The 8,694-nt window shown below is 50.3% G+C and overlaps 1 protein-coding gene across 10 annotated transcripts in view; it reads left to right on the top strand.

Moving 5' to 3' along the window:
- The first annotated feature begins 3,731 nt into the window (after window positions 1-3,731).
- Window positions 3,732-8,694, top strand: part of ATP2B2 (ATPase plasma membrane Ca2+ transporting 2) — a 366,135-nt gene continuing 361,172 nt past the window's right edge. For all 10 annotated transcript variants that reach the window (XM_059390330.1, XM_059390328.1, XM_059390327.1 and 7 more), the window contains exon 1: window positions 3,732-3,839. The gene's annotated coding sequence lies outside the window, so the exon portion shown is untranslated. The remainder of the gene's footprint in view (window positions 3,840-8,694) is intronic.

Raw genomic sequence — 8,694 nt, 5'->3', positions numbered from 1 at the left:
TTGGAGTCCTTTAATGGGAGAGACCTGCTGTGAGTTCTTTCTTTCTTCTGCTCAGTAAATGTTTCCTTAGTTCAGTATCAGCCCAAATTTCTGGATCACAAAATGGGGTGGGACGTTAAATACATATTTCCAGCCTCCTCTCCTTGGAGATTCTGACTCTGGACACCTGAGTCAGCCCCAGGAATCTCTTTACAGATTCTAGTAACAAGTTCTCCAGGTACATGAGGTAAAAATCTAGCTCCAAGAATGTTCTTGTAAAGGTGGCTTCCATCTACTGAATGTCTCCCTCATCGATTTACTTAGTTGTCTTCTTTTTGCTTAGTAGGATTATCATTATGCATTTAATAACTTTTTGACTAAAATAGTAAGACACAGACCCTGTGGAGAATTGTAAAATAAAGTCAGCTTTAATCCCATCCCATCAAACCCTTTTCAGGGACTTTCACGCGGCCCTGGGATCACACTGCCATTCCCAGCTTTGCTCTTGGCCATTTCTGGCCCCTGTCTCCCTAATAGACCAAAGAGGCCCCATACTTCTTTCTGTTCTTATTTGGGACTCAGAGATGACATGCTCACTGGCTTGCCAGGTGCTAGTCACCTCCCCAGCTCTTCTTACTCGCGTCCGGCAGAGGGAAGCAGCCATTTCTCTCTTTGCTGCCAGTTTCATCTCTCAAGAAGTCTTCAAGTTCTAAGAGTCTGTCAGGGCCCTATTTTTAGTGGAGTGGGACTTCTCCTGGGTGTCCAGATTGTTGAAACTCTCTTACTAGCAGATGCTCCTCTGTGTTGTCAGTGGAACCTCCCATGTCCTCACTTCTCACATGCTCATCACCTCACATAACCTTTACCACATCTGAGTAGTTCCCCACCTTGTCCTCTCCTGAGGAGACTGAGGCTCAGGGATGACAGACAGTCTATGTGAGCTCCTCTGTGCTGTAGGGGCAGACCCAGGCCCTCCCTTCTGCTTCTAATTTCGGGTGCTTCACTTGACCCGCCCATCATGTTCACCACAGTGAGGTGCTCCCTCCACTCCACTCCTGTGGCCCTTTGTACCTCTGAGGCGGACTTGACCACATTCTGCCAGAGAGCGGAGAACAGGGAGTGTGTGTCTGTGTGTAAATAGATAACATTGATCTATTTCCTACTAACCCAGAGGTCATAAACCACTAGCCCTCTGGCCAAAAACCTATCACAACTATATTGTGTTCAGTCCTTTCAGAGCTTTAAATTTTTTTTAAATTAGTTGCTGACATTTAAAGATCAAGATTTTTCACCTAAAAATCCAAATGTCCAGCTTCTCTTGAAAAAATAGAAAACTGGCCGTCTGGGCTCATAGAGTCAAATGGAGCTGAGTAGTGCCTATGTCCGTGTACATAGGCAGATGCCACAGTCCCCACCACTCCTTATCACCCCCCTTCCCCAACAGAGCCATTGTTAGCTCTTTGCCATTTCATATACAGTGTTGCTTTTCCTTATGGGTGAATTCCAGGAGGGACAGCCCTACTGTCAGAACCAACACACCTCACTCAGTATTGCCTGGTCCTTGTAGGCATTTGTGTTTACAATCCTTGCCATACTTCCAATCCCTACCAAATCACCCTCGTAAATCCCGGAGGCTTATCACACAATAAGTGCTCAAGAATAACTTGTAGCTACCATTTGTTGAGTGCTTATACTGGAGGAGGCTGTGGAATTCATTGCTTTTAGCAGATGAACCAACAGGCTCAGAGAGGTTGAGGGCATGCTCAAGGTCAGATAGCTGGTGAGTTTTGTCACTTGGACTTTTGTGGTGTCACTCACTTTTGCACTGAGTTGCCTCACGTTTTGTGACTTTTCACACCCTTTCCTTTTGACTTTTCAACTTACCTGTTGGTTTCTGAAAGTTTCATAAAAGAGATCATAACTAATGCCAAGCTTTGACACCATGACTGGGCAGAGACTGACAGAGAAAGACAAAAGGCATTTTCATGGAAGGAATAGAAAAGAGACATAGACATGGTATAGAGTTAAGTGTGTGTCTGGGAGGGACATTGTGAACTAAGGTGGTAAAGGAGTGGAAAGAGTACTTGGGGACAGAGCATGAAAGGCCTTAAATGGCAGCCTGAGGCTATGGGACTTCTGAGGACATTGGGGAGCCATGAAAGGTTTTAGAGAAGGAGCAGACATGATCTACATCTGGTTCCATGAAGGTTAGTGCAGCAGCAGGATAGAGGTAGGATGCCAGCTGTGAGAATCCAGAAGAGAGGTGCTGGGGGCTTGAAGGAGGGCCCTTCAACAGAGGTCAGAGCAGATTCCAGGGAGACTGCAGAGGACCCATCAGTGAGGTTTTGGTGAGGGGACCTGTGAAGCTGACCATCTGGAGGCATGGCAGTGGCATTAACTGGGACTGGGAATGTGAGAGGAGATATGGTTGGGTGAGGGGGTATCCATGGGGAGATACCCTCTGGGCACTCTAGAAATAGGGCAGGGCTGTGGCAGGAGATACAGACGCTGCCTGCCAAGCCAAGTGAGAGCAGTGAGAATGGAGTGCTCTGAGCCAAGAGCCTGGAGATACCTCCTCTCACACCTGTCAGATTTCTTTCTGGTCACTGGCCTCCAAGGCCTCCTCTCTTCCTAAACCCCCAAGCCTGAATATCCTTTGCCCCATCCTAGGGTTGCAGAGCACAGCCCATAGTGAATTTTGACTCCGTGAATGGTGACAATATCCCAGGCATTCCCTGAAAGCAGGTGCTGCTTTTCCAGAGCCCAGGGTCTCACCAGCCCTACCTCCTATTCACCAAGCAGAGGCCTGGGGAGAGGGAGTCCTCCTGGTCAGGCCCTCCCTGCCCCCCACCCCCATGGGAGCCCATCTTCTATCTTCCTGTGAGCAGTGCATTTGGCTTTTTATAAAGCCAATAAATAAATAAGCAAGCGGGCATGATTAATTGATGGCATGGAGCAGACCAAGGCGCTGGAGTCAGGTGGCCAAGCTTCCTGGTAGAGCTAGGCTTTTCAGCGACCTGGGGCCTGAGCCAAGGAGGGGAAGCCTGCTTTGAGGAGGTGCTTTCAGTGTGTGCCTGGGGTTTTCGCCTTTCTCCTCAGGCAGGGCCTCTTCCTGGTCTCCTCCAGGCCTTCCGCCTGAGAGGACAGAGGCTTGGGCCCAACAGGTGCCCTTGCCCTACCCAAGTCCTTTCTCAAGGTGTGAGTGCCCTCCACCTAAACTCCCTAGGATTGGTCCAGCCAGCCCTCTCCCCTAAAGCTAGGTCTCTTCAGATGCCAGCTCCACACCTCAATCCACCCAAAATTGTGTGACCCCAACCACAGGTTTCAGTTGTGCAGGGGAGGCTTGGGACATCCTGACCCCTGGGGGGAGAAGGATGGGAGGGGTCCCTCTAAGGGGCAAGCTAACGGTGGGGATGGGGCAGAATAAGGGGCTGTTGCCCTAGAGGTACCTGGAGACGGCACCCACGGAGAGGCTGCAGACGCCTCCCCCTTCCGAGGCCGACCCGCACGTGCGCGTGCAGGAGGGCGCGGGCGGGACGGCGCGCTCTGGGTCCCGCGGGGCGCTTTCCGTGCGGAGTTTGGGGAGGGCCGAGGGGGAGCGCGCGGGGGAGGAGGGAGCGGGGAGGGGGAGGGAGGGAGGAACGGAGGGAGGCGGGCAGAGCGCAGTGCAGCGGTGGCAGAGGCGGCGGCGGAGGGAGGGAGGCAGGCGGGCGGTGGCGGGGCCTCGGGGCGAGGCAAGCGCGGGGCAGCCGCGGCAGAGAAGCCGCAGCCGCAGCGGGGCCGGGCCGGGCCGGGCGCGCACCAGAGGCGGCGGCAGCGGCAGCGGCAGCGGCAGCATCTTGCTCGCGGAGCCGGCGCAGGTGAGGCAGGGGCGGCCGGGCCCGGGCTCTGGGCCTCCTCCCCTCTCCTTCGGTCTCTATCTCCCTTCCAGCCTGCTTCCTTTCCAAACGCGCTCGACCCCAGGAACCCCCGGCGGGCCAGAGTCTGAGCTTAAGCCGGAGCGCGTTCTGGGTCCCCTAGCTTCGCGGAGGCAGGCGCCTTGTCAGCAGTGACCTTGAGCGGGCACCGAGCGGCGGGCGGGGCGGGCCGGGGTGGGCGCCTGCGGACCCGGCGCCTGCGGGCGCTGGGAGGGGGCGCACCGCGCGCCTGCCGCGCGCAAACTTTCCGGGCTCAGAACAGCCCTGAAGCTGGGGGCGTCTAGAGCGCTGCAACCCCCCCCATTTCCTCCTTCTCAGCTGGCTCTGACTTCAACGCCTGGCGTCCCCCGGTATAGGGGCCCCCCTTTCTCCAGGCCCAGATTCCTGAAGGCTGGGAAAATGACCAGAGCTATGGACGTTGACCCTGGGCTGGGGGCTTCTACCCCCGCCAAAGGCGGTTTCTGTCCTAGCTTCTAAGAGCCAAAGTGCAGGAGGACCCTCCACCAGGTGCTCTCTGCAGCTCTCTTCTCGCCTTTTTCTGGCTTCCCTCACCCTTCCCGCAGCCCTTCTCCAAACAGAAGCTGCTGGCCGGCAGTACTCCAGCTGGTGTTACAAGAGCTCTGAAGCCCCACACTAAGTTGGGCTCTCAGATATGCCTCTTAATTTTTTAGCCCAGCTGTAGGGGCTCCTTCCGAAAATGGGTGGAGGAGGTATCCCCCCACCCCAGCCTCCATGGTGGATCAGTATGTTCTTGGATGCCTGGACTCACCCAGGCTCTGATCACCCTGGAGCCTGTGGTCTCAGGAAGAGCAGATATTCTGGAAATGGAGTATATCCTAACCTTCTAGAACATTAGCCTTGGAAAAGGGAAGTGAGGCTCAGAGAGGTTGAGCCAGGCCCAAGGTCACACAGCCAGACCAGGAGGAACAAGAACTGGGCTTTCTTATATTGGGTAGGGGAGGGATGGAGAGGACTCCTGTTCAGTTTCTACCCCTGCCTTCCATGCGATTTGAGCTCTGGACACTGTCTTACTGGCTGTGTGACCTTTGGCAAGTCATTTCCCCTACCTGACTCACTTCCCATGTGTAAAATGGGAGTAACTACTTCACAGGGCTGTTCTGATGGCTGAGTTAATGTTCGTGAAGTTCTTATCATCATGTCTGGTGCATGGTCTGTATCCAAATATTTTTGGCTACCAACGTGTGAAATTTCCTTTCCGAGCCTAGAAAGGCAGAAGTAATTCCCGTTCTCTTCTTTCTACTTCTGGCACCTAGATTTAGGTGACTTCTCCCCTGTGGCCATGTCAGCTGCTGGTAGGCAGCACCTGGTGGAACCCTGAGCACCTGTAATTTATTTGCAATGTTTGGTGGAGGCAAGTGTCTCGGCACCCTCAAGAGCCCACTGGATGCACTGGTTGTGGTTTCCTGCTGCGTGTATGGGGGACATCAATCCCTAGTTTCTAGCTGGGAAATGGAAACAGGGACCTGATGCAACCCCAGGAAGAGAAACCCCCTCGCCACTGTCTCGAGGGAAGACCATCATCCTGACCTCCTCCATCTGACCCAGTCTTCTTCCTACCTCTGTAAGATGTAATTCCTTCCCCCAGATGTCCTACTGGCAATAGAGAAGAAGGGAGGGAGTGTGTTCATTCGTTCGTTCATTCATTCATTCATTCATTCATGCACTCACTTACTGAGCCTTGCTTCATGTTTTCTCTGGGTCAAAAGATGCTTAGAAATGCAGAGAAATCAGCCATGTCCAGCAGTTATAAAGCTCCTACCAGGTGCCAGGCACTTGCTAGGCATGGGAGACAGATTAATTTGATACATTTTTATTAAGTACTTAACAAATACTAAGCACTGCTTATGTGGCAGAGACACACTGGTAACTAAAGTAGACCTAGTCCTAACTGTCAAAGGTGGCCGTATAAATTGTCATCCAACCTGAAACACTTTTGAGAAAGGGAGAGGGCATTATTAATAATAACTCCAGGACCACAGGCATAAATCAGGACTTTCCAGCCAAACCGGGATGTGTAGCCATTCTGTGACCTCATATTTATATGCCAGTGTTCAGGGAGAACTGTTAATATTTTTTGAGCTTGCTTTTTGTAGGCTCTGTGCTAAGCACTTTTGGGTTATCCTCTGATTGAAACCTCACACTGCTGTGAAGCTGGTGTTCCCATCTGCCTGCTGCTGGTTGGCATTGGAGCGGGGACCTCCTCTGTTGCTTGGCTGCTGGGCTGCCCGGCCTCCTCAGAGATGGTCCAGACGCAGGACCCAAAGGCACCCCCTGTCCCCCCTGAAAGAGGTGTATAGATGACTGTGAGTCAGGAACACAAAGGCTCTAATAGACTTGCCACGGGGGCAGACGGACACACAGATTCTGCCTGGAAATGTCAGAGGCAGCTTCCCAGAGGAGAGGACCTTTGAGCTGAACCATGAAACATGAGTTAGGATTTTGGCAGACTGTGCAGGTTGTGGGGAGGGCAGTTCAGGCCCAGATTGGTAATGCTTGGAGATGTGGGGTGTGTGGGCTGTTGGGGGATACCACCCCAAAATAGGTCTGGATCCAGTTATGATAAGACAGTAATTAAGTCTGAAACATGGCAGCAGCCAGTAAAGATTAAGTCAAGGAGTATTGTGTGGCCCGGGATGAGCTCTGCCTCTTTGAAAGTTGCTCTGAAGATGTGACCATCCTAGAGGAAGGGAGCAGAGAGAATTTGCTGGACTGGATTTCCCTTTGATAAGAACTGTCTATAACCTGATCTATGCTATAGATTGCCTGCAAGGTCAGGGAAATCATTTTGTTATATAGGATCACTGCAGAAGAAATTTACCAGCATCTGTAGCATCAAAAAGTTCTCTGCAAGCAAAATAATTGTCAGCAAGAAAAATATCAACCTACTTAAAAGAGACAGTTTTTAGTAGCATCACTTGCAAAATGGGAATATGCTTATCACAGGTTATAAGTGAAATCTTTTCTATTTGTCACATCAAATCCAAAAAGCTTCAACTTCTTCCACTCTTCCTTCCTCTCCATGTCACCTCTGTCACTATATAAATCGGAGGGCAATAAAACAGCTTTTCTTTAGTAATGTCTTATTTCTCAGACTTTCGTTAATTTATAATGGCCTCCTTTCTTCCCTTCACAATGAAGTGGAATTATTAAAACTTTATGGTATCTAAAAATTTGATCTGTTAGTAGAGAACAAAAAAAGTGGGGAGTCAATATTGGGGCTTTGGGATTGGAAAATCAGGCTAGAGAGATTTGAGAAGCAAAAGGGAACTTGATGGAAGGTTGGAAAGGCGGAAGACACGGGGCCAGCTTCATGGGCACTTGACTTAGGCAGTCACAGAGTCCTGTGTTGAAAAGGGCCCCCACACTGGATTTAATGCTCTGTGGTCACCATATTAAAATTCTTAATACTTTTGGAACAGAAGACCCCACATTTTTATTTTGCCTTGAGTCCCACAAACTATGTAGCCAATCCTGAGAGGGAGAGAGATATGGGAGTAGGAAGGCATAGGGGAAAGAATATGGATAGGGAGAGGGAAAAGAAAATAACATGTTGAAAGCCTCCTGCCATTTGCCTGATGCTGTGTGAGGGAGACCGTTTTCCCATATTTAATCTTTAAATTTCATGACACTCCTATGAGATAGATGATATTGTCCTTATTTTTAAATATAGGTTTATTAGGATGTAGGTATGGTGAGGCCAATAGATTGGAAGCAATGGCCACTGAAAAGAGAGCTTGTTACAGCTCCCAAGAGGAAGGGCCTCACCACACCACAAAGGAAGCACCAGGTTCTGTGAGCAGGCAGAGGGAGTCAGGAAGAAAAAATGGACAGGAGACTTTACTGTGATTTCCATAGGAAGGAACAGGCAAGCCAGGGTAAACAGATTTAGGGTTGGCTCTGGGGCCCCGGAGTGCTGGAGCTCCATAAAGAGGGTGGTGCGAGGAGTATAGGAGGCTGCCCATGCTTTCCCTGCCCCTGCCTGGTTGTCCTCACCCCAGCAGGTCATAGAACTTTAAAGCAAGGATACCCCTTGAGAAGTAACTGGGCCAACTCCTTGGTTTATAGAAAAATCAAGGTATCGTCAGGGCCAGTAAAACCTGTGGAGAAGAATCCTTCCTTGCCTCTTCCCAGCTTCTGATGGAATCAGACAATCATTGCTGTTCTTCAGCTTGTAACTATATCACTCCAATTTCTGCCTCTGTCTTTACACGGCCGTCTTTCCTCTGTCTGTGAAAAAGTGAAAAGGTAAGTCCAGAGAAGGAAAGCAACTTTTTCAAGGCCACACAGCATTTTAAAGCAGCTGAACTCGACCTAGAATTCATGTCTCCTGCTATTCATACCACTACTTAGTTATTGTTTTGGGGGTTTTTTTGCTTTTTTTTTTTTGCCTCTAGCGCAGAGTTCTATATAAGCCAGACCCACCAGACTGTGAACGTGTTGAAGTCTGAGTTCCTGTCTCTTTTAATGTCCTATTCCCAGTATGTCTGGAACACGGGAGATGCTCAACACATGATTGTATCAGTTTCCTAGAATTGCCAAAACAAAATACCACAAACTAGTATGCTTAAAACAAACAGATTTATAGTCTCTCAGGTCTGGAGGCTGGTAGTCTAAAATCAAGGTATCGTCAGGGCCAGTAAAACCTGTGGAGAAGAATCCTTCCTTGCCTCTTCCCAGCTTCTGATGGAATCAGACAATCATTGCTGTTCTTCAGCTTGTAACTATATCACTCCAATTTCTGCCTCTGTCTTTACACGGCCGTCTTTCCTCTGTCTGT

The sequence above is a fragment of the Mustela nigripes genome, chromosome 2 (assembly GCF_022355385.1).
Source record: "Mustela nigripes isolate SB6536 chromosome 2, MUSNIG.SB6536, whole genome shotgun sequence".
In the NCBI taxonomy this organism is placed as follows: domain Eukaryota; kingdom Metazoa; phylum Chordata; class Mammalia; order Carnivora; family Mustelidae; genus Mustela; species Mustela nigripes.
The sequence above is the reverse complement of the archived record's forward strand: the minus strand, read 5'-3'. Positions and strand labels throughout refer to the sequence as shown.